The sequence below is a fragment of the Macrotis lagotis genome, chromosome 4, assembly GCF_037893015.1.
Source record: "Macrotis lagotis isolate mMagLag1 chromosome 4, bilby.v1.9.chrom.fasta, whole genome shotgun sequence".
Lineage (NCBI taxonomy): Eukaryota > Metazoa > Chordata > Mammalia > Peramelemorphia > Peramelidae > Macrotis > Macrotis lagotis.
In genome coordinates this window covers 105,045,868-105,072,733 of record NC_133661.1, presented here as the reverse complement: position 1 = coordinate 105,072,733, position 26,866 = coordinate 105,045,868, and the positions used below count along the sequence as shown (strand labels likewise).

Below are 26,866 nucleotides of genomic sequence, written 5' to 3'. Positions count from 1 at the left end.
CATATGTGTTATTCCTACTTTATAAGTAAGGCCTATGATATTCAATGGATACATGAGTAGTAAAATTCATAATTAAGACTTAAAATGAGGCTTTCATTCTCTTAGCCACATTGTTTTTTTCATTTATACTGGGTCTAACTAAAGACCCTTTAACTTACTAAGAAAAATTATTTTAATAATTATTTCAAAATAAGTGATTTCCTTAAGTGATCTTTTGTATTTAATGCATGTAAAATCATTATTCTAAGAAGAGGTCAATAATATTCACCTGGCTACCAAAAAAGTCCTTGTCACACAAAAGAATAAGGACTCCTGCCCTATTCCATGCTCCCCTCTTATCCATTTAACTATTAGATTCTGTGACTGTCATACATGTCAGACCAAATCTACTGCCTTTGTACAGTTTATATGTACTCCATCTTAGAAAGACATAAGGAACACAACCAGAACAAAAAAAGATGAGAAGCCTGGAGACCATGTTATGAAGAGAATTTGAAGGAACTGGGGTGTTTAGCTTGAAGAAGAGAAGATATTACCAATAATATGATTGATTGTAAACTTATGGTCAAGGGATAGTTTTATTTTTGTTTGATGCCATAAAGAAGAGTCAACTAGGAATAGTGGGTACAAGTACTAGGTTTGATATAAAGTAAATCTTCCTAATAAAGGTGACCAAAAGTATATTAGGCTGGATGACCTCTTGTGTTTTAGCAAAGGTTGTTGGTCAGATAAAGGCTGGATTAATTTTTCCTCTTAGGTTTCTTTCAACTTTTACATTGCTTGATTTTTGTGATTTTCTACTTTGCTTAGTTAGGAGTTTATCCGTGATTTTTCTGCAATATTTTATTGTTAACAAATATTTAAGTTCCAAATTGCATCAAAGGGGTTGGGGAGATATTGAAAAGACTAATTTTTGTACTCTCTAGTTACAGATTTGAAGGATCTATATAATAAATATATAATAAATAATAAAATATAATAAAAATTCCTATTAATAAGATCCTATATTGATATGAGGTAGAATTGTTTTTTTTACCATTTTTAAGTAAAAGATAATGATATTTGTTATCTTGAACAACAAAACAATATAAATCAGTTGTAGAGCTGGGAGATAGCAAATTAGAAAAGAATTTTAAAATACATCTGAAAGTAGCTAGTAAACCCAATTCTGTTGACTTGAACAGTAAATAAATTGGATAAAGTACTCCCCTTTATATTTTATATTTAATCCTAGTTATATAACACTAAGAGACCTCTAGGACAAACTCTGTCTGAGTCACCAGATAGGATAAGTACTTTAAGAGATGTATTTTTTTTAGGCCATTATATGGCAGTTAAATATAGGGTCTTATGTCAAAGAACTGAATAGTGTTTTAGTGTGGTCCAAAACATTGCCTTAAAAAACATTTAAAGGGAATTAGTTAACTCACTTAACAGAATTTGGCTAATTATCCCAGATTTAGAGATGGAAGAAACATTTCATTTTGCAGATGAGGAAACTGATGTCCAGAGAGTTAAGGTCATTGGCCAAAGTCAAGCAGGTGGTAAACAGAAGAATCTTGCACTGTAATACATTTCACGTTTAACAAAGTTGGGTCAAATAAGTTATAACTTGTTTAGCATCTTCCAAAAAATGTGAGATCCTTTGAAGGCAGTTACTGTTTCTTTTTTGTCTTTGTGTCCCCAGCATTTAGTAGAATGCCAAATTTAATAAGTCCTTAAACTTAAACTTAAAAATTAGGTTTTGTGTCTTTGAAATCCATTATGTGGCCTCTTGTAAATTGACTATGTAGAATTGGTGATTTTTTCCTAATTTTAGGAAAGTGGTTTAGCCTTTTGGGTCCTCCATTTTTCCATCTGGAAAAATGAAGGCATTACACTTCCAACTTTAAAATGCTACATTTCTCTGAGAGAATGGACACCAGAAAATAATGCTTAGCAACTTCATTTTTTTTACAATCATCCAGTCAACAAGCATATATCATGTTCCAGTAGCATGTGATTCATTTGTTTATAAAAGAATTTAGCTATGTTTCTAAAAGGAAGAGAAATGTTGAATACATGTAATCAATCTCAAAATAGCCATTAGAGTGCAATTATGGGTACCTGATAATTAGAATTGAAGGTTATCTGAGAGTAAGTAATGAACAGTTTTTATGGATCAGAATTATTATTATTACAGTTAATTGAAATAACCCAAGATAACATAATACATCTGAAAGGTATTTTATTCCATCAGGTCATTGCATTTGCATCTTTAAGCATTTATGAAGCTTCAGCAACATTGACCTTTGTCAGAAATAGGCACATCAGCAATAACTATTCCATCCCAACCCCAGCTTAGTGTACTGCAAGATTATATAGGCTGTCTCCAAGATACAGAAATGTGATATTCTATAATCCAAAGCCTTCTCAGAATCACCTTATACATACAGAAAAGGGAAATGAAAAATGCTAGAGGGATATGGAAAAATAGGGACATTAATATACTATTAGTGGAGTTGGAACTAGTCTAACCATTTGGAGAACAATTTAGAACTGTGTCCAAAGAACTATAAAACTGTGCACACTCTTTGATCCAGCAATACCACTACTAGACCTGTATCCCAATACCACTACTAGAGCTATATCCCAAAAGGATTTTAATAAAGGAAAAGGTCATATTTATACAAAAATATTTTTAGCAGCTCTTTCTGTGATGACAAAGAATTAGACACTGAATCAATTAAAGAATGGATGAGCAAGTTGTGGCATGTGATTGTGATGGAATACTACTGTCCTATTAAAAAAAGGAAAAAAAAAGAGAAAGGGCCTGGTTTCTGAAAAATCTAGGAAGATTTGTATAAACTGATACAGATTCTGATACAGATGAAGTAAGCAGACTCAGCAAAACATTATACCAAGTTACAACAATATTGCAATGATGATCAACTGTGAATTGATCAATTGATCAATACAGTGATCCAAGACAATTCCAAAAGACTCAGGAGGAAAAATTCTATTTACCCTCCAGAACTGATTACCTGAGTACAAATTGAAATATAATTTTTTTTATAAAAAACAGAATTGCCTTTTACATGATTTTTAATTTTAAAGAGTGTTTGAACTCATGCCTTGGAGGAGAGTCAGAGTCTTAGGTCAAAATGGGCTCCTAGATGCTAGGGCAAAAAAAAGTAAGTTTACTAGAATTCTCCCTGGAACATATATCATATATTAAATAACTGATGGAAAGGAATCTATACTAAAACTGTATGCAAAGATCTAGTAGCTTTACTGAAATGCTACTTTATTAAAATGCTGCTCTCTATAATGTTATGTGTATTTCATTAAGAAAATATGATATGAAAATAAAGTTTAAACTGAAGAAAAGCCAGGAAATTACTACTTATAATTGTAAAAAGTCATAGTAAATATCCTAGTATGTTCAAAATATGAATTGATATTCAAAAGTTCATATTATATATATATATATATATATATATATATATATATATATATATATATATATGTTTATATAATCTTTATAGGATGACTTTTAACTCATGACACTGTATACCCCTACTATTTCCATGAAGTTTTTAACTTTTGTATGACAGAAAAATACTAACAGTGTTGATGCAGTGGATAGAGAGCTGGCACTGTCAGTGAACAGGAGTTCAAATCCAGCCTCAGATACTTGACATTTACTAGCCATGTGACCCTGGGTAAGTCACTTAACCCTGATTGCTTCACATCAGGGCCATCTTATCTTATACTAGGCTACTGGACCCAGTTGGCTCTAGAGGTGAAAGCGAGGTTTGTGACTTAGCACACCACAACCTTACTCAAATCCAATTCTTGTGCTCATCTTGGCATCACCTCCCTAATGTCATGGTCCTCTTTAAGAACAAAGTACAAACATCATCATCAACAATTGGTAATTCTAAAGTATAAGTAAATTGTCTTTATAATTTTTTGGGGTTTTTTGTTGATTTTATATTATTACAATAATCTTGTTGTGAGAGTAAACATACCCACCCCCCAAAAAAAGATGAGAAACTTCAAGAACAGTGAGAGAAAAAAATGTACTTCAGTCTGTATTCAGATTCCAATGGCTCTGTCTCTGGAATGAATTGCCTTCTTTGTCATGAGTCCACCAAAGAAGTTGCTTCAGTATTTTTCCCACAGTTGCTATTACTAGCTGTATTTCCTTCCACTTTATTCCTTCCCACTCTCATTTATTCTATTCTCTCTCTCTCCTTTCATCCTGTCCCTGTTCAGAAGTGTGTTGTATCTGATTACCCTCTCCCACAATCCTTCCTCTCTTCTATCACCTATTCCTCCCTTCCCTTCCCCCATTCCCCCTTATCCTATCCCTTTCCTCTCATTTTTCCTCTAGGGTAAGATACATTTCTATACCTTATTAAGTGTGTATGTTATTTCCTCTCTAAGCCATTTCTGATGAGAATGCAGGTTCACTCATTCCTTCTTGCCTTCCCCCATTCCACTCCATTGAAAAAGCTTTTTCTTGACTCTTATGTGAAATATCTTAGCTCCTTCTTCCTCTCCTTTCTCTTCCTCCAAGTACTTTCCTTTAATACCCATTGACTCCATCTTTTTTACTATATTATACCATTATATTCAGCTCCTTCCTGTGCCTTGTCTATATATTCTCCTTCTAACTGCTCTTGTAAATGAGAAAGTTCATATGAGTTATCAGTATCTTCTTCCCATACAGGATATCACAATTCAATATGATTAGTTAGTCCTTCAACATTCATAGTCCATTCAACATCATAGTTAATCCTTCTTATTCGCCCTCTCTATGGTTCACCTGAGTCCTGTACTTGGAGATCAAACTTTCTGTTCAGCCCTGGTTGTTTCAGTGGGAAAGTTTGAAAGTCCCCTATTTCATTGAAAGTCCATCTTTTCCCCTGAAAGAGGACATTCAGTTTTGCCAGGGAGTTGATTCTCAGTTGTAAGCCAAGATCTTTTGCCTTCTGGAATATCATATTCTAAGCCCTACAACCCCTTAATATAGATGCTGCCAGATCCTGTGTAATCCTGACTATAGAGACATAGTAGTTGAATTGTATTTTTCTGGGAGCTTTTAGTATTTTCTTTGACTTGGGAGTTTTGGAATTTGGCTATAATATTCCTGTAAATTTTTCTTTGGAGATGTCTTTCAGGAAGTGTTTTATGAATTCCCTCAATTCCTATTTTATCCTCTGCTTCTAGAATCTCAGGGTAATTTTGTTGTATTATTTCTTGAAAAATGAAGTCTAGGCTCTTTTTCTGGTCATAACTTTCAGGTAGCCCAATAATTTTTAAATTATCTCTTCTGGATCTGTTTTCAGGGTCAGTTGTTTTTCCAATGAGATATTTCACATTTTCTGCTAATTTGGGTTTTTTTTTTGGGGGGGGGTATAGTTTTATTTCTTCCTGAGTTCTCGCAAAGTCATCAGCTTTCTTAAGTTCCATTCTACATTTGAAGGAGTTACTTTCTTCAGAGAGCTTTTTTACCTCCTTTTCCAAATGTCCATTTCTGCTTTTTAAGGCATTCTTCTTCTCATTTGCCTTTTGTTTTGCTTTTTCCATTGAGCCTAAATTGGTTTTTAATATATTATTTTCTTCAGTATTTTTTTTTTTGTATTTATTTCACCAAGCTGCTGTTTTGGTTTTCATGATTTATCTGCATTAGCTCTCATTTCTCCTCCCAGTTTTTCCTCTACCTCCCTTAATTGTTTTTCAAAGTCTTTTTTGAGCTCATCCATAGCCTGACCCCATTTTCTATTTCTATTTCTCTTGCAGAAACTTTGATTTTGTCATCTTCTGAATCTTCCATGAAACTAAAGTAATTTTCTATGGTCAGATTCTTCTTTTTCTTTTGTTTGCTCATTTCCGCAGCCTATGACTGATTTACCATACTTCCAAGGCTTTGGGGTGGTGGTGGGGAGGGGTTTGGGACAACCCACAGGGACCATAATTCCTCTAAGGTCTTATGAGAGGCTTTGACTGCTCTCTTACCTGGGCTTTGGTATGTGGATGACCACAGGCCCTCCCTTCTGCCCTGCAGCTATTTGGCTATGGTGGTATAGGTGCTCAAACTGCAACCTGGATTTGGGTGTGGGGAAAATAGCTGAGTCCTACTTCAGGGAGAGCAGAGAGACCTCTATAATCTCTCCCAATCCTCTTATGGTCTATGGTCTGTGCTTTGGAGGTGCAGGCTGGCTTCCCCAATGCCCGCTTCAGGTTCTCACAGCGGGGCTGCTCTGAGGGTGTTGCTTGTTCTGTACTTACTCTAGTGCAGCAAAGTTCTCTCACCACCCCTTCAAGCTGTCCCCAGTGATCCCTGGGCCAGGAGGTCTGGAAACTACCTCTTCTGACACAGATCTAGGCACCCCCAGGGATCCAGGTACTCACCCTCCTGCACTGTGGCTGCAGCTGTGACTCATGGTGGCTTTTTCCAACCCCCAGTCCTGGTGAAACAGACCTTTTTCATGGACCTTCTAAGTTGTCTTGGACTGGGAAATTGTATCACTCAGTCTTTATGGGGTTCTGCCCCTCTAAGTTTTAGCTAGAATCATAATTTGATGGCTTTTGGAATTTTGGGGGGGAGGGAGTTTCCGGGAATTCCTGCCTTCAAGCCTCCATCTTGACTCTGTCCCTCCATTTATAATTTCTTTAGAAATATGATGGGACTGGTTGATTTGTAAACAGTATCATAAACCTGATAAATAATGAATGGTTGATAATAATAATATCTATGTGAACTTTTTTTTTAACCACAAATCGAGTACTAGTTCTCAAATATATATTTTCCATTCCAGGAAATTCCCATTTTTTATTTAGGCCTTCGTTTCTAACAGTCATAGTCTGAACTTAGAACATAGTGATGGACAGAAAGATGAGCAGTGTAGAAGCAGTGGAAAGATTCCTGATTTGGAGTCAAAAGGCCCTTGGTTTGGATCCTGATTCTGACATTTACTATCTGTGTGACCTGGGGCTTAAACTCTCTTGGGCCTCTGGGATTTACCTTTAAAATGAGGAAGTTGAATTATATGACCTCAGAGATCCCTCCCAGCTCTAACTCTGTATTCCTATGTGAATCCAATTTTTTTTTTTTGGTGAAGAAGGGATTTCCTAAGTATTTTTCAGTCATTTCTAGAGAGGTACTTAGTAGAAGATACATGTTAATGCAGAAAGAAAAATAGTACAAGTGAGTTGTGGGGAGTGGAAGGCAGCAGTAGTAGGCTTACTCCTATTCTGGGACTGCCTGCAGTTATCACAAAAGAGGCAAAAGAAGCAAGGTTTTCCTTAGTGCTGTTTACAAGACTATCCCCAATAACACAGCCTGTGCAGAACATGTTAATCCCTGAGAGTACAGAGAGAACTGAAGAAAAGTGGGAACTTGGTTGTGACAGATCAGTATAACTACAGAGGTCAAATGAACTGTTTTTTTCTTTCTTTTTGGGCTCTGTGTATATTTCCCTGGGCGATTAGTATTCCCCAAAGGGTCTTGTGGAGAGCTACTCAAAGTCTTGAACACAAAAGCACTTAGCTATGATGAATCTGTGTTACAAGGTCAGCAAAGGTTGGAACTTTAACCAAACCCTTCAAGAGACATTCCTTTTCCCTTAGGCTTACAGGAATTAGAGATCAGGAAATCTGATCATAAAACTGCCTTGATATCTAGTAGAAAAAGATAGTCATCTCATGCTTACCTAGCATATACCACTTACTCTATTGAATAACAACTACTCAAAAACCCCTGGGTGTCACTATTGAAAAACCACAAGGGGAGGCTACTCATGCTAAGAGAGAATGAGAACATAGTTTCTTAATCTGGTTACCTGCTAACCAATAATGTGAAGACAAATTTATTTGAAAAATAATTTGTCCAGGGGAAGCTAGGTGGCGCAGTGGATAAAGCACCGGCCCTGGAGTCAGGAGTACCTGGGTTCAAATCCGGTCTCAGACACTTAATAATTACCTAGCTGTGTGGCCTTGGGCAAGCCACTTAACCCCATTTGCCTTGCAAAAACCTAAAAAAAATATAATAATAATTAGTCCAATACTGAACCACAAGTAGAGTTTGTTGTTTTCAAACTGTATAAATTGTTTTAAGTTGATATTTAATGGACTTAAAAACCTCTTAGTTGTAAGTTATACCATGTTTAAGGAAACTAGTTGAAGGACAGCAAATTTTAATGATATAATGGCCCCTAGACCATATTGACAAAAGGAATGTTTAGATTCTACTTCAGGTTCTACGTCAAAATTTTATGGGGTTAAAACATTGGTCATTTCATTAAAGAGAGGCAGCATGGTGAAACAGCCTAGAATATGGAATCAGGAGACCTGAGTTCTATTCTGAAAGCCACTAATTAGCTGTGTGTCCAGAACTAAGTCACTTTAATTCCCTGAGCTACTGCTTTATGACTGGGAGTGAGTGGGTGGGATTAGATGATCCCCAGAATTCCTTTTAGTTCTAAATGTCTGTGGGTATGAATTCCAACTTCAATAATTACAGATATAGCTTTTAGAAGAACTGTATCATCAATTCTGCTACTCCCCCCCCCCCCAATTTTAAAAAGAAAATTGTATTTGGGAAGAAAGAATCAAGTTGATAAGTAATTTTGGGGGAAATTAACTTCAGAAGCAGAGATCCATCTGTACTTAAGTTTCTGTTCTCTGGCTGATTGTCCTAGGAAAAATATGCTTTATCTATATTAACACATAGTGCTAGAACTACAGTGCCTTGGACCCATTTTATTAAAAAGTTGATTGACAAAAACTATAGTTTTATCTAAAATTCCAGTTATTTACTGTTAAACTCATATATTTGAAATGCACAATAATTAATTCTGAGTGATTTAATTATAAAATTCTGTTTGAAATTCTTAACTCTTTCCCTGTTTGAAACAAAAACCAAACCCTGTTAGTAGTACACAAGGAAATATAAGGTAAATTAATCTGTAAACTGTATTGTGCCTTAGCTATGCAGTCGTGTTTCCCAAAGTATCTCTGCTTTCTGAGTAGTCTACACTTGCTTGAATTCCAGAAATCAACTTTCCTGACTGTAACTCTGTCATACTGCTGAATTGTATCATTCAGTTGAACAAGCCCCAGAGATCACTGGATGATGTATACCATCCCAAGAGGGAGCATCACACTGCTGTGACACACAACTTGGGGAAGGAAAGCCTGAGCTTATTTTAAATATTTGATTGTAAACAACTTGAAGAGGAAATAACTGAAAGCAGCCTTGTTGTTTTTAGCTCTCTGTTCTTTTCTACTCAGAGAATAAATGCCTTCTGCTCTAGCTGTCTACACTCTTGATCATCTGCTAGTTCTACACCTGAGCTAATCCCACTCTCCTCTCTGTGCTCCCAGATTCCTGTGAACTTTTGGCTGGAGAAAGTCATGACATTATTAGAAATTAATGTTAACTTTAGATGGACCTTCATGGCTGCTTTGCAATCCTTTTTTTTTAAGTATCTTGTCAACTTCCCTATTGTATTTCTCACAATGGTTGGATGAAATCTTGACCATATTCCTCAGCCTCCCACCCCTCCCTCCTCTCATGTCTAGTACTTGACCTCCAGATTTGCTTTACTGAGAAAATCTTTTCACTATTAAGATTTTTGTTCTCCCACCCACCTTTCCTCCTTCAGAAGAGCTGCCTTTCCTTCTTTTCGAAATTAACCTTTCTACTGTTGATTTTGATTCCATCTTCTCCAACTTTCTTCAGGGTTTTTATAAAAGATGAAAAATCAAACCCTGGGCCTTAGTAATGCTTCTCTGACCAGCTGTAGTTTCTAGGGACACCTTCAGATGGAATAATTGCCTTTTGGCTTGAAGGATTTTACCTTTCAGTTTTTTCTAAACTTCCTTGAAAACTGAACCTCACTAAGATCACTGAATCTTCTGGTCTTTCTGAGTTCTTGGTTTGTTTTTAGAGATCTGGGCACCTAAGTCCTAATTAACTCTCTTCTTCTTAGTTGCTGCCACTGTCTAGGTGCCCTAGTTCTTTTTAACTTATAGTCTCTTTTATCCCCAACATATTCTTTATATTACTAGACTACAAGAGAGTTCACTTGCAAGGGAAAAAGAGATGATACAACTTCAGAAACAACAGCAAACATTAATATAATTAGAAGAGTGTGTGTGTGTGTGTGTGTGTGTATATATATATATGTACATATATACTATATGTATTTATGTATAAAATGAATTTATCCAGCCCCAGAATGAAAGATATTTAACTTTTCTAATCTAAAGTTATACAGGACTAGACTTGCCTATCCTAACCTCCCCTCCCTACCTCCTTGTCCTGAATGTGTTATCTGGTGGACCCAGATGGGAATGGCATCATCTCTTCAGAACACACCCAAGTTGATGACAGAATTTCCCCACTCATATTTTCAGTGCTGAGCTCATTAATCCACTCTTCCAATCCCAGGCTTACTCTCAGTCATGAAGTTTAACAGTCCATGCAAAATTATTGCTTGATAATATGTTCATAACTAATTTATCTCTACCTCTAGTCAAAAGATAACCAAGGATATACAAAATAGGTAGTCCTATCATCTCAAAATGATCAGAGTTCAGCTAACACAATTCACTCCCAAAATTTATTATCTGCCCCTTTATCTCCTGTTCCATCAATTATCCTTTTTTCTTCACATCTTTTATGTCTCCTTCTCCATGGTTTCCTTTCCCTCTGCTTACAAATATGCTTTAGTTACTCTTTAAAAAAACAAAACAACCCTACTCTGTAACCTGTTATCCTTTGTTCCTCTCTCCACCAACAAAATATTTAGAGGAATAATCTGTACAATTACCTCTAATTTTTTCACTATTATTCCACCCCCACAACCCTAGTGAAACTACTCTCTCCATATCAACAAGAACTTTGAAATCACAAAAAAAGTAGTATTTTCTTCATCCTCCTTGACCTCTGTAACATTCAACATTGTTAACTTTCTTGAAATCCTTCATGAAGCAGAAAGCCATCTTTTACTTTCCTAAGAAGGTGGTACATGTTGATGAGGAAAACCTGACTTTTTGTTTCATGATCTCTTTCAGTGATCATTCATATTCATTATAACATGTTTTAGTTAACAATTCTATAGGGATAGTTAACAAATCTTTTATCCTGAGCATGATCCCTTATCCTAAGTTATAGGTCTGTATTTCCTTTTAATATAATTGTTTTTTGCTTCTCTTTTAGATTTTGCACTGTTATACATTTGAATCTCTAATCAGTTGTTCTCTCATTTGTCTCTTCGGTAAGGTTTGCCACCATGGATTGAAGTTTTTCTGTTCTTTATTGTGTGAATATTCCCATTTCTCTTTCAAATCATCCAGGAACATTTTGTTGTGTTTCTTACTCTCTTGGAAATCCATAGGGTCTTTTGTCTCATCAGGATTGATTCATTTTCATTTGAATAAATTCGAATGACATTTTCATCTGAATAAATTTGAATGAAAATATGTTCATTAATGTCTGGACTCATTTAGTTCTGGATTGGCTAATTTAGATCTGGAGACCATATTTTCTACTGTGACTAATATCCTCCTTATTGGTTTATCTGCTTATGCTTGAAATCTTTAAATTTTCTTCTTTCTGGTATCTTTGATCATTTGTCATTTTCCCTTATATTCTTCAATTACTCACTTTCTGACTTCTTTTCTCTTTGATGGTAGTTACCCCAGGTTCTGAACTTCAAAGCTGTCTCAGCCTCCTCCACCACAGGGGACCTGATGTTTCACCAACTTTGGTTTCTACCCTAAAGTGACTTCAGAAGAATGGAGACAGCCCCAATTGGATGTCATTTCCCTTTCCCTTAGCCTAAGTGGAGTATTACAGATTCTGATGTCCTGCTCCACTGCCCCATTCCTTGGTTTTCTGGCTGAATACTTTATAGTACAGTACTGCTATAATAGAGTTTCAGTAGCAGCCTAGGCAAGCCTTTTGATAGTCTGTGGTTCAAGAAAGAAGACAGAGTCAAATTCCATTACAAACGTCAGATCATGGTGGCTAGTGGGCAAAGGGTTGCTGAGTGAGTGTATTGGATAATATTAAAACCTGAACTCTTTCTGTTCCCTACCAAACCACCACCTGTTCTTCCTGACTTCCTTATTTCTTTTAATAATGCTATACTTCTAATTATCTAACTCAAAATCTTAGAGTTGACTTTGATTTCTCAGCCTTTCTTACTTCTCCTATCTCCAATTAGTCATTTATTCCTACTAATTCTTCATTTCCAGTAGTTATCATTTTCATTTACCCTTTCCATTTTCAAAGAACATTGCAGTTTATGTTATCTTTTTGCTAATTTCTGGACTATCAACCCAAATTCATTGCTTCCAATCTCTCTCTCCTCTCTCTCTCTCTCTCTCTCTCTCTCTCTCTCTCTCTCTCTCTCTCTCTCACATACACACACACACACACACACACACACGCACGCACAACTACAATTCTAAAGCACCTCTGTGATTATATTCTTTCTTACTCAAGACTATTTTTAGTGTATTCCCATTACCTACATTCAATAAAGTTGTCTAAACTTCTTTGTTTGACATTCATTCTATATGCAATTATTAGACATGTCCTAGGTGCTGGTGATACAAAGACAGTCTTTATATTGAGTTTATATCCTATTGAGGCAAATAATATAAACATAGGTAAGGAACAACAAAGTAAATTTGCATTTATAAATTTTCCAAGGGAAAGATTTGCAATGAGAGAGTTAGTATAGATGATGGTATTTGAGCTGTGCTTTAAGGAGAGCTAGGGACTAACAAAAGGAGATGAGTATATCTTAGATATGGGGACTAGTCTGTGCAAAAGTATAGAGTCAAGAGAGATAGCACCATCAACAGGAAGCAGCAAGGACTGTTAGACTAGAATATGGAGTGCATGAAACAAAAGGTTCAATAAACCTGGAAAGGTAGGATGGAATCATATTGTGAAGGGATTTAAATGTCAAACAGAAATTTTGTGTTTTATCCCTAAAAACAGTGGGTAACTATGGAGCTTTTTTATATCATTTCTCCACTTTAGGAATATCATTTTGATAATATGTGAATGCTGCATTAGAAAAGAGGTAGACTAGAGAGGTACAATGAAGAATCAAGAGGCTGTTGTGGTAGTCTGAGCAAGATATGATCAGGGCTTTTGAACTGGAATTGTGGTCATGTGAATAGAGAGAAGGGAACACATTTCAGATATGTTGTGTGGGTATAACTGATAATACTCAGCAACTGATTGAATATTGGGGTAGGGGGAGTGGGAAGGGAAAGAAGAGAAAAAAGTTTAGTATGAACCCAAAGCTGTAATAGTGGATATCTGGAAAGACAAAAGTATTTTCAACAGAAAAAGAGAAGTTGTGTGGTTGGGGGGGGGGGCGTTATTGGAAAAAAGACAAGCTCTCCTTTCAACAATTAAATTAAAGATGTCTATGGAGCATCCAGTTAAAAATATTTAATAGGTTATTATATGAAGAACTGGAGCTTAGAAGATATGTGTAAATATCTATATTTGGGAGGTATCAGCATAAAGATGTTAACTGAAGCCATGGGAACTGAGAGAAATGAGAGAGCAAGGTCCCAAGACAAAAAACTAGAGTATACTCATATGTTTGGAGATGGATCATAGTTGATGGTCTAGAAAGGGAATCTGAGAAGGAGCAGGCAGACAGGTAAGAGAAGAGTCAGAAGAGAATAGTATTCTGAAAATCCAAGGAATGAAAGAGTATCCAGGAAGATGAGGTGATTGGTACTATCAGATACTGCAGAGATCTCAAGAAGAATGGATTCTGAAAAGAGCCCTCCTTCCCTTCTTCCAATGGTGTTTTTTTTTTCCTGAAAGGACCAGTCCAGCCTGTTCCTCACATTCATCTACTACTATCTCATCCTGGACCTTCCCTCAGTACCTGCAGCCTCCTTGCCCTGGAACATGCTTTCACACACACACCCCCATGTACTACTTACTATTTCATATCCTTCCACAGTGTCTCTCCCCCAATACAAACACTGCTTCTATTGATGAGTTTCTCCTGGAACCTCCATTTTGTGAAGGGTTCTGGCCAGCTTTCCTCCATTCTGTCTGTTCTTTACTTTATGGATCACAAAATCATGCTTCCATACTGGGTACCACCTCTCTCCCCATCCTACCCCCTTTTTAGATCCATCCTTTTTTAGATCCCTTTTATGTGTTCTTTTCCCCCATATAAAAACTTCCTGAAAGGAGACATTGTCTTTGTTTTCACTTGTCTATGTATCTCAGTTTTTATTAGTGACTGACATATATAATAAGCAATTAATAAATTTTTGTTTCCTTCAAGAGACCAAAAGTATTTCCAATTAAGAAATCATTATTAACCTTGGAAAGAGTAATTTTGATTGAGTGATGAGATCAGAAGCTAGATTGCAAGGGATTGAAAAGTCAAAGAGGAAGTTGACTGATAAGTATGGGCTTTTTTTCCCCTAAGAATCTATCTGTGAAAAGGCGAGTTGTAAGATAATAGCTTGGAGAATATAGTAGAATCAAGTGAAGGGTTTGTTTGGTGTTGGTTTTTTTAATGTTAGCAACATCTTTGGAAGCAGCATGTAAGTCAGAACAGAGAAGGTTAGTGATGTAAGTAATCCAAGGTAGAATTCAGCAAAATGTCAGTAGTAGTAGGAAAGGAGGGGACTCAAAAGAAGAGGATATTATAAAGTTAAACTCATTAGTTATAGGGTCAGGATTGAGAAAATAAGAAAAAGTAAACTAGAATGGAGTTGGTGGTCTGACTTATAAGAGTATTGCATAGAAAAAGATGGAATGAAAAAAAGTTTATGGTCAGAAAAAATTTAACTTATTATGAAAGTAATGAGTTTATGAAAGTTAAACACTTAGGGGTAATGGAGAGATCAATGGTAAGACCATCCCTTGTATGTAGAGAGATGGCATATAGGTTGTAGGGTCTAAATAAAAAAAGATGTAGAGAATGATGAGGAATGGGAGTGGGGAGTGGTGGAGGAAAAGGAGTTGGTAACTGCAACCAGAATGTAGAATGTAGAGTATCTTAACTGTTCTGTGTGAACTTTATGCTCCAGCCAAATTGGACTTCCTTCTGTTCCTTGTACATTATTTGCTTTTTTTTTCTTCTTTGTGACTTTTATATTGCTCTCTCCATTTAAAATGCCTCTTTCATCCCTTTTCTTCTTTGAAATCCTACCTTCCTTAGATACCGAACTTAAACTCTACCTTCTCCATGAATCCCTAAGTCTGAAGTGATCTCTCATGCCTTTGAACTCTTATCTTTGGATTTTTTAAAACCACTTTTGTGATACTTAAAAATATTATTTTGTATTGTAAACCTTTCTGTATTTATTTTTCATAAATCATATGCTTATTAGGGGCTGATATTGTCTTGTGCAACTTTGTAAACCCTGACTTCTGCCTTTTACAGTGCCTTAAATGCAGTAGTGCTTGATAAATATTTTGTTGACCTAATGGAATAATATTTTCATGATAGGCTTTGTGCCATTTTTCTCAAGAGAAGATGATTGAATGCCAAGTCTAACAAATAGCAGTGATTTTGTTTTCAGTGAAGTTTGCCTCTTCAGAATAGAAAATATTTCGAGGAGGAACACACTGAAGTGATTTGTTTCCCTGCAAATATCTTCCCCTTCCAAGGAAAAGAGTTCTGTTCTTTTGATCTCCACTGTTGCTTCAGAGAGCACAATTTGTCCCAATAGGATATTCTAGGTAATATGACCCACTTAGGAAATATGTAGTTATTGTGCTTTCTGATATAACCTCTTCTGGTTTATGGTGGCATGGAAAAGGGCCTTCGCTTGGTGCCTTCAGTGTCTCTATTTGAAGATCTAACCATAAGTAGCATAAATCCTGTGACAAATATTTTGTGTAAAATATTTTTCATAATATTTAGAATGCATACAGTTTTCTGTCTCTTCACCATCATTGGTACACTTTGTATGTGCACCTGGAGTTGCTAAGTCACACTTGCTGTTGAGAGTTCTAGGCATTTCAGTGTTTCCCTATACATAGTTGTATTCACAGTTCAACTTTAGATCTTTGAACTAGGCTTGTTGGAATAGACATATAATTTGAAACAATGAATCCTTTAGAATAAACCAAAAAAGTTAGATGTCCTTGTGGAAGTTTCCATAGTTAATAAGCTTAATTCACTTAGGGCAACTCTGGGAAGATTTAAGATTGTTCTTTGGAAAGTTTTAAAGTCTTTTAGTTTGAGGGGGGAATTTTAGGAAACCAGTATTAAGAGGAGAAAATTAGTAAATTTCAAAAAAAATGTTTTTAGCCTAAGAATTTGTTGTCTAAAGTGTATATGTATTGGGTAATATATATGCATTCATCTGGAGCCATTATTTTTTGTTTGGTTTGGTTTTTGATCTCAGGTCCTCCTGACTCCTAGGCCAGTGTTCTATCCACTGAGCCACCTAAATGCCCCTGGAGCCATTCTTGAATTGTCAGAAGAGAATATTAATTTCTTAGTTATTAAAAAAAGCAATTGCAAGTTTTGAACACTTTTAAAATGCAAAATGATTTTTTCAAAGATAATTTAAGATAGCTTACTCATACTCTTGAACATTACTAGATATTTTTGAAATAATTATACATTGTCCATGCTTATCTGCTGTGCTTGAAAGAAAAGATAATGGATGGTAATTTTTCATCATACCTGAGATTTCACTTAAATTTTATTTTTCTTGAGAATGAAGACTACATAGATCAATTTCTAAATAATAAAGTTAATGGGTATTACACAGTAATAAAGGTAAGGTTTTTTTAAAAAGAGATTAGAAAGAGCTATAGCAAGATGCCTCTCACTTCAAAACCACATGTGGCATTAATTTAACAATATTTTTGTTTAATATTAACTTGATAACTATTTATTACCTGGCAAATGGTTCATGTTTGAAATCATGTTCCATAATAGTGATGCTATGATAAAGCAGTGCTCCTGGGAAATGATGCTACAAACTGTATTCTGCTCCCATAGAGAGGTTGTAATTTGAAAGTGGAAAATGTATAGCTCAAATTAAGGGATAATCTGGGAACTTGGTTGGTTCTTGTTAGTTCTTGGCACCAAAATGATATTACTATATTTGAGATAAATTACAGTGTGTCCAACTGTGGCTGATCAGATCAATATGAGTTCAGAATGCTCTACCTCTGGTTGGGCACAAATAGTTCATGTGAACACCTGGGGTAGGGACTCTAAACTTGCATATGTCACATTTCCATTGAGCTGATTCAATTCTATCTTCCTCATAGAATGCAGCACCCTCACTTACAAGGACACGCCATGCTGGGCTGTCCTGTGTCAGTGTCTCCCATGCTGTACAATCAATTCTAACGTTCTTCAATGAGATTTTCAGGGTGTCTCAGTATCACTTTTTCTGACCCCCTTGTAACTCTTGTCCTATATGAGTTCTCCATAAATTAGGGGTTTTTTGGCAAGCATACACCTGGCATTTTAACAATGTGTCCAGGAACTTGGTAGACATGACTTACAGAATGACTCCATTCTCTCTCTTAGCTAATAGTTTCTCAGTCAGATGTCTTTCCAATTTTGACCATGTTGTCACTAGTTCTGTGCAGAAGGATTAGATGTCTATCCTTTCCTCAAAGCACTAGTTGGGGGGGGGGAATCATCTTTTAATATTACTCTTTTCACCAATTATCATTTAACCTTCAACTTTCCTCTATATAGGGGCAAATATGGAGGAGACTGTTGAAAGAGAGAATTTTTTTTATTTCATTGACTTCTTTAAATTCAAGTTACCCTTCTCCAAACAGTAGACAGCAGCCAGATTGTTCATGCTAGTATTTTTTTTAATCTTCTAACAGTCTTCAATGCTATTGAAACCATGAGATCATGTTTTCCCATCTGAGATCATTGGTGGAAGTGGGCAGAATTTGTAGCAGCTCATTTCTGGCCTCTTGCAAAGGACTTCTAAAAATGATTATTAATCAGTAAACATATTAAGGGTTGCTGTGTACTAAGCTTAATGAAGAAAGCAGAAGTAGAAGGCATGGTTCTTCTCCTTGAGGCAATCTATTAGGAAGGAAAAACACATGTGTTTGAAACAACTTAGAGAACAGGACAAGGCAGTATATAATTAAGTGCTAAATTGTATGGTGTATGCCAAAATACAATAGAAATTCAGAAGAGATGATCAATATGGGTTGGAACTAATCAGGAAAGACTTGCTTATTGGGTAACTATTCATAGATGAGCATGTTTCTCTTTTTAGGACTAATCCAAGCAGAATCACAGCATTTGAGAGTTGAAAGGACTTTTGAGGCCATCTAATTCACTCCAAAACTCCAAAGCAAGTCCTATATGTAGATGATGAGTGATCATATACCAATGTCCAAAGAGGGAGTCCCCACCCCATCTTGAGGCAGCTGATTACACTTTTTGAGAGTTCTAGTTGTTAGGAAGCTTTTTCCTTACATCAAACCTAAGCTTACCTATTGCTTCTAGTTCTTTGTTCTGGGGGAAAAAACAAAAACAAAAACAGAATAAATATGCTATGATGGTATTCAGACAAATGGTGAGTAATCATTTAAGGCAAAAAGAATGCTTGTACATAGTCCATTCCTCTACTTTTTTCCTCTCTTTCAGTCCTTATAGTATTGTGTTGGATTGAAAGTGTCCTGTCAACCCCACTCAGGTACAACTATTTCCCATATAGGAAATAGTCCCTGCAGCTGGGAGCTGTCCACAGCTGAAGCTCATTAAGGAAAACCAGTAAGGTAGGCTTAACAAGACAAAGCTAGGTTCAAAAGGACCATGAGCCAGTGTTCCTATATTCAGATATAGGCTAAAAAAAATCCTTTAATGTCACTGACTATAACTAACTCTTAGACAATTGATCAATGGCCTCACCTCCTTATCATTTCTTGTTTTGATGATTTTAAAGTTCTTATGGTCTCCTTTCTTAGTTCATTTATTCCACCCAGATTCATAATTATCCTTAGAACAGCTTGTAGTTTACATAGCTGTAAAACTGCCAGTTATTTACTAAATAAGGATCCTTCCTTATTTTTCTTTCTTTACAGTTTCATCTTTGCAGTTAAAATATTTGTAAACACTTAGCACAATTTAGATAAAGTTGAATAGCAAAGCAAGACTGCTATTTTGGTAATGGAGAAGACATTTCCTAAAGAGCAGTCTGGTAATACTGGACTTCTGGTACTCCCTTGAAAGCCAGGAGGAATTTTGTGCCCAGATAAAGGTGGAGAAATGGGCAGAATGGCTTGCTTTGTTGTGTAAATGTTAGAGCTTTTGGGAAGAAAATACTGAATTGGGCTTCATTTTTTTTTCATGCCTTCAAAGCATTACTTTGTTCTGTGAGATGAAAGAAGCTGGTGGTCCTAAAAGATGTTTTAGGACTTTCAGTCCTTAATATATGAAAGAAAATTCAGCCAAGTTAGGCAAACTTTCCCCTTCTTCAGCTCTTCCACTTTCTTTGAAAACAACTTCAATCTGCATCTCCTTGGGTTTGGACTATATTGAGACAAAGGTGGCCATCATCTTCCCAGGTTGTTTTATCTGTTGAATAGAGATAGAATTTTTACTCTTCCTTGCATGCTCCCTAGAGCATGAAGCTGCAGAATTTGCAGACCCACTATGTTGCCCTGTTAGCAGAATTAAAAGATAAAATATCCATTGAATCTTTTCATTCCAGATCTCTTTTTGGCCTTATACCTTAAAGCTACATTTCCAGGGATCTTAAAAAGTAAATAATTTAAGTGAAATCTGGCCTCATTTAAACTCTTCTCATACTTATCTCAAGGACAAGATTTTAAAATTGGATTTAGAGCCTGGTCTTAAATTTTAATCCACCTTTTTATTAGTTGTTAAGATTCTCTTGTATGTTGGCCAGTGATACTACTGGTAATCTGTTGAAGGCTTTTCGTTTTCAGGTGGGTTTAAAAAAATAATTTTTGTGTGTTTTTTATTTTGTTTTGTTGTAACTTGACTCCTATCATCCTGCATAAAAATGCAGGTCTGCCATTGTTTCACTATCCCAATTCAATGTTGAAAAACTGCCTACCTTATCAGAGGAGAGCATGCCCAGGATAAGTGCCAGATGTTTGTGCTATGCCATCTCCAATTGTAACTCTCAAATAGGAGCTATTCAATTGAGCATTGTTGCCAGGTCACCACAAAAATATGATCTAGAAAACTCAAAGTAAATCTTCGAGTTGTGTGATTTAGAAGACTTAACACTTTTACTTTTCTGTCAGGTTCAGCATTGTGACAGATCTGAAATACTGTTAATTCCATTATCTTAAAGGGCACAGTGAACAAAAGTGGGTTTCATTGAAAAAAATAACAGTTTTCCATTAATTTTATATTGTTCCAATTTTATAGGTCTTTATACCACCATCTAGAAGAATACATGAATTTTGTGGTAGTTGTACTAAAAGGGGCAGGTAAAAAAAGTTCATTAAGCTGTTTACCTTCTGCCAATGGTAAGCATAGTTAGCACTCAGAATAATTTAGCATAACATTTCAGGTTACTTGTATTCAGTACAATTGTGAAAGTTCAGTTTCTGGAGGTTTATATGTTTCCTGTATTTTTCCCCCAGACCAAGAAGCTCTGTTTAAATATTATGTTTTCCTCATGAATTTCTTTAAGTGAGTAGACTACTTACATCTCAATTACAAGAGCTGACTTTGGGGGTTTATATTATTTTGATTGGTTGCTTTTAATGAACATTCATGTTACCAGACATTATTTGAGAGTATCATTTTTACTGAAGCTCACTATTATATTAGAGATCATGAATCATATTCTCTTCCTTCCCTTTACCCCCCAAAATCCACCTGTTATATGTGAAAGCCCACAGTGGTCATTACAAAAGATTAAAATCGTGATTATCATGTTTTACACACAATCACAAATCGAGGTAATATTTTATCTTAAGCCTGACTTGCCAGCAATGTAGGAAGTTTGTTTTGGTTTCAGAATGTACTTTACCCCATGGTAGCTGGCAGAGTGCAATACTATTGACATCACTGTGTTTCAAACAGAAAATTAACAAGTAGCTACTGTTGTGATTACAGATTGCCTTCCCAGTCCCTGTGAGAGAGTGCTTTCTCTTTTGGACTACAGCACTTCTCGGCCCCTTCATACTATTAAATCAGCAAAAGGCGGCTGCCAACATCAGGATGAACACCAACAAAAGGCCAAGCAGCAGAAAAATGTTAATAAGGAGAAAATCTTTCATTGCTTTCCAAATTGATGGGAAAGATTTTTTTTAATCCCAGAGTAACTAACTTCTCTATTTTATAACCCCAGCAAAGTTTCATTAGGCTAGGTTCCAAAGATACCTGATCTGTCTGAACTGCTGTTCATATAGGAGGAATAACCTTCCTTGTCTTTTTTGTAATATCTAAAGAATTCCAAATGAAAATAAGCTTTTTTATATCTAGAACAGATTACCAGTTTTTTTCCCATGATTTTCCCCTCTATTTCCAGAATTTGAAATAATGAGTGAATTTATAAGGGATTTTTACTGAGAAGCTCAACTTGGTACAGAATAGCTGTCAAGTGAGCAATTTCTATTAAATCACTTTGGAGATTAAAAAGCAATCTGGGTTCCTTGTGGGAGTTCCAGTGAGGAGCAGATGCCTCTAGAATAAAATTTTATTTATTTATTTATTTGTTTGTTTATTCATAAGGCTGTTGAATGTCATCTCCTCCATGGAAATGAATGCAAGATAATACTGAAGAATAATATGTTTATAAGTTCCAAGCTGCAGACTATTTACTAATCAATAGTTATTGAATCTCGTATGAAACTTTAAATGAAATATTAAGAAATGAAATAGTCCTTATAGCTTGTAGTGGCTTCAGTTATCTCTATGTGGATGATCCCAGATCTATAGATCCAGCCTTGGTCTCTTTACTGAACTAAAGATCCATATCACTAAGTAACTGCCTTTTAGATATGTCAGATTAGATATCACATATGCATCAAATTTAACATGTCTAAGAACTCTTCCCCTCGAATGCTCTGAAATCCTTCTTTTCTTGAACTTTATTATTTTAGTTGATGATCCCCCAAGTTACTGAGGTGCAAAACCTCCTTAATTCCTTGTTCTCCCCCCTACATTTTCAATCTTGATGAATCTAGTACTTTCTGCCTTCACAACATGTTTCATATATGTCCCCTCCTTTCTATTCACATAGCTACCATCTAGTAGTTCAGGTCCTCCTCTCACTATTGCAGTAATCTTCTAATTGCCATCTTTGTCTCAAATCTCTTCACTCCTATCATTCAATTTCCAGAATCATTTTCTTAAAACAAATCTTTAGTAAATTCTATTAGTTCCATATTTATGCTTAGGATCAAATAAAGGATTCCCTTGGGACTTCAAAGCTCTTCACAACTTCCGAACTTTATAGTTGTATTATTCTTTACAAGGATACTATACTTCTTATGCTTTACTCTTCTTCAGACTCTGAGATCTAACTGGCCTACTTGTAGCTCCTCACACAAGACAAGCCATCTCCTGCCTCCAACTTTGCCCACTAACCCCAGTCAATGCCTACCTCTTGTTTTCCTGGATTTTTTTCACAACTTGGCTTCAAAGTCACCTTCTGCATCTTTCCACCTTCTTCCATCCCAAGTCTCCTTGTGCTGCTAATGACCTCCCTCTGAGATTACTTTCCATATATATTCTGGCTAAATTTCTTGTATATACATAGTAAATTAACACTTAATCACCTGGAGCTCCTTGAGGTTAGAGATGGTATTTTTGCTTTTCTTTATATCTTCAAAGCAATCACTGCCACATAGTAAACACTTAATAAATGCTTGTTGCCCAGTTGGTTTTCTGAAATATGAGTTTATAAATGATTCTTATCAACTTTTTCTGGATTAACCAAACTCTTTCTTCATTGTCACATTCTTATTAAGGATATAGGAAAAGGTTAAAGGTTGATCAAATTGCTACTTTTATTGGATCTCTGTTAAGAAGAGCAGAAAGTTGAAATTGATCTTGAAAGGAAGATTTATTTTTTTAAAATTATCTTTAGGTTTCACTTGCACATGTTATTCCTGTTCAACTTCACTTATAAATAATTAGGTGATTAATAGTTTTTTTGACTTTAGTATTTTAATTCTTAGATTTTTTTTTCATTAAAACCTGCCTCCTTGAAAGTTGGTCAGCAGAATTTTGAAAGATTCAAGGAACCTTGTTACCATCTTTAAGAAAGTTGAGAAGTTTAGAACTCAGTTATTTGACCCCCCTTCTTATCTTGGGTCTGGACTTGCAAAAATTGCAAGATATTAGAAATCTGGCATTTCATAAGAAAAACATGAACTCTGCATGTTCCTGGAAGCTTTTGTAATCTGTTTGCATCTGGGTTGCTATATCAAGTAGCTTATTGAAGGGATATTGAAAAAACCATGGGAGCATATTAGTATTTGTATTTATCAGTTAGAATGTTCATTTACCAAATTCTTACTGCTATTTCTCTGTGTCATCCCTGGATCAACCTAATTGTTTGCTTTGTGAAATTTGTGTTTAGTGACCAAGTCTAGGAGGTAGAGAAAGGGTGTTAGAGACTATTCTCTATAATTTCCTCATCTCCCCACCACCACCACTACCACAACCATCTTTTCCTGAAAGGAGCTATATTTGGGATAGAAGTAAAATGCAAGTGTAGTAAATGAAAATTTCATAGCAGTAGAACTTCATTTTCCTTACCCTCATTGAATGGTTGTGGTCTTATGAAGTATTTCTGCTGTCTTCAACTTTTCTATCTATCATTCATTAATTATTTTTAATCAGCAATGAAGATAATTGTTGGATTATGACTTTCTGAATACAGGGAAACTGGCTGTATTTTATATATCCTTGAATCCCCTGTAGCATCTCATGCAGTGACACAGTTCAATAAGTGTTTGATAATGGGAAACTGATTCTTATTGTATCTTTAACCTGTGAATCCTTAGCTCTGAGAAATAAAGGCCAAATGCATATTTGATCTGTTGTGGATTACACACACACACACACACACACACACACACACACACACGTAAATGCACACAGAGATATGTGTATCAACACATGTTTTACATCAACCTACATATGAATACACCTTCAAATACAAACACAAAAAGATTCTGTTTTGTGTCTGATGCATTAATTATGATTATTAAATGGTTTGATTTAAAATGTATTAACCTTACAGCTAATGTATGCTAAGCTTTATTTATTTATTTATTTATTTATTTTTTTAGGATTTTGGAAGGCAAATGGGGTTAAGTAGCTTGCCTAAGGACACATAGATAGGTAATTATTAAGTGTCTGAAGCCAGATTTGCACTCAGGTACTCCTGACTCCAGGGCTGGTACTCTATCCACTGTGCCACCTAGCTGCCCCTATGCTAAGCTTTATTGAAACCCCCCTGACTATAGATTTAGGGAACATGATAAGAGAGACCAAAAATTGTTAAGGGATTCTGTTTGTGTCACATGGAAAGCTGTTTATTTCTGAACAATGGAAACTTAGGAAGGATCTAGGCTTTGTGAAAGACTTTTTTGAAATGACCAGTGCTTGCAAACCATTCTTAATTTCATTTCTAATTGATCTGCTTGTAGTACTGAAGTTGCAGCATGTCTAGTCACAATAAAATCATATACCTATATATGTACATACCCATATATAACACATATATGTGTTGTGTGTATATACATACATGTCTCTATAGTTATTTATATTTTGTAACTTTATCCCAACTTCAGCAGATCATCTTATTTGATTATTTTATCAAATCTGATTAAAATGAAGAGTTACGAGGAAAAATAACTAACTTTTGAAATGTGAACAAAGGGTCAGCTAGGTAGTACAGTGGCTAGAGTACTAGCCCTGGAGTCAGGAGGACCTGAGTTCAAATGTGACCCTAGAAACTTTAATACTTACTTAGCTGTGTGACCTTGGGCAAGTCATTTAACTCCATTTCCTTGCCAAAAAAAACCAACAAAAAATGAACAGAAAAGGGCTTAGAGAAGTGTGTTAAGTTTGCTATTAAGCCCCTAGTGAAAGTGAGCATACATAAAAGCCAATCCACATTGCCAACAGTTTTTTTAGGTAATTTGTGCCTTTTATTTATCTTCTGTGCATTAGATCATATTTCCTCCATAGGTAACAAAAATATTAAAAGCTGCTATCTTGTGGTTCATTTTTTCTTCTTCTATTCCAAAACAAAGTCAGCTGATCAATAGGCAGCACTGTGTTGCTCACTCTGTTGTTTGAAAGGCAGAGGGGTTCACTCCCACCTTTAGCTTCTTTAACATTTCATTTATATAGCATGCCATTTTTCCAAAAGAGAATGAAGAGGGAATACATGTATTCCATGTAACTTATAGGATAACTACACCACCACTGAAATTTCACTATTCAACATATGGTTAAGGGCAGCATTCTGATGTCATTTTCAAGCTAGAGAAAATCGATTCCAAGTCACAGCAGCTTTAAAGATTATAGCTCAAGGACGTACAGCCCATTACGTAACACTCTGCAGCGAGAAAAATACAGCTCTGTCCCCAACACTTGACTTGTTTTCAATTTCTGATTTAGTTACTTGGCAAATTCTTGGTATCCTGTAGTGGAGGAATGAAAGAAGAGGCTTCCAATAGAAGAGTGCGCTTCCAAGGGCACCAGCCAATGAATGATTGTTAGGGCTGGGCCAGGGTTGAGTTTCTCATTGTTGTTGGGCAGGGGGATTAGAGTTCGGGAAGACAAGAGACTTGAAAAACATCATATGATGTTTATGGAGAGTTCCTCAAAGGGAGTTCCACTTTTGGTTGTTGAAACCTGTATCTTAGGAGCCTGTGATTTTATATCGCAACCCTGGCTGAGGGGGCCTTTACTCTCTCCCTCCCAGCTTCATGTTAATCATTTCAGTTTGGCTCGCAGAATTTGCAGGGTCTGAAATCAAAAGTTAGCCATGGTTTCTTCAGGGGAAAGTGATCCCAATCTGCCAAAGCAGAAGCCAAACAGACCATAATTGTTCCTTGTCCCACAAGGGGATTTACCCCTTTTGAAGGTGTGGGTAATTTTGACAGGACTCTCCTCTGTAGCAGAGTAAGTGGCTGGGAATCGCTTCTTCCCCTGGGTGAAAGCAAACACAAACCCATCTTTAGTCTCATTTTAGAACAGACCCCAGAGTGTCTTTGAAAATAAAAGCGCTTGGGTATTTCTTCATTCTCCAACCCCCTCCCTCTTAGTTAGGAGACTCTAGTTTTCCCACAGGGTACCCCCTGCTGTTTCTTCCATTCTTGACTTTGGTTTATTGTCCCAGTGGCTAAATTAGGAGGGTTTTGGCTTTAGAGTTTCTACTGAAATAAGGGTGGAAATGGGGGTGGGAGGTGGGAGAGACTGTACTGTGGAGGGGGAGGAAGAGAGTGGAAAGAGAGAGAAGTAGAGGGGTCTAAGTGAAAATTAAGAGAGTACCAAAGAAACAAAAAATGACTTCATTTAAGCTCATCTTTCTTTATAAATGAATCCTCAGATTCTGAATTTAAGAGTTTTTCCTGCTGTTTAGCTCAGAGATGATCAGAATATTCAAAATAACCTCATTTTGCCTAATAAAGAGGCATGCCCACATTCTGAAAGAAAATGACAAGATTCATGAATCTCTGTCCCCTAAATTTCTTCTGCCCATCTTGGCTGTTCCAATTCCTTGTTTTATATACTTTTTCTCAACCACATCAGACCCCCAACCCACAGACCTCTTGCCCTCATATGCAGATGCCTTTCCTGGGCCATCAATCATTTAAGCATGAAGGTAAGAAAAAGATGACCAGATGGCATTG

At 36.0% G+C, this 26,866-nt stretch overlaps 1 protein-coding gene across 4 annotated transcripts in view; it reads left to right on the top strand.

Annotated features, from left to right (window-relative positions):
* MXI1 (MAX interactor 1, dimerization protein) overlaps window positions 1–26,866 on the top strand; it is a 106,054-nt gene that overhangs the window by 67,112 nt on the left and 12,076 nt on the right. The gene's annotated exons all lie outside the window — the stretch shown is intronic.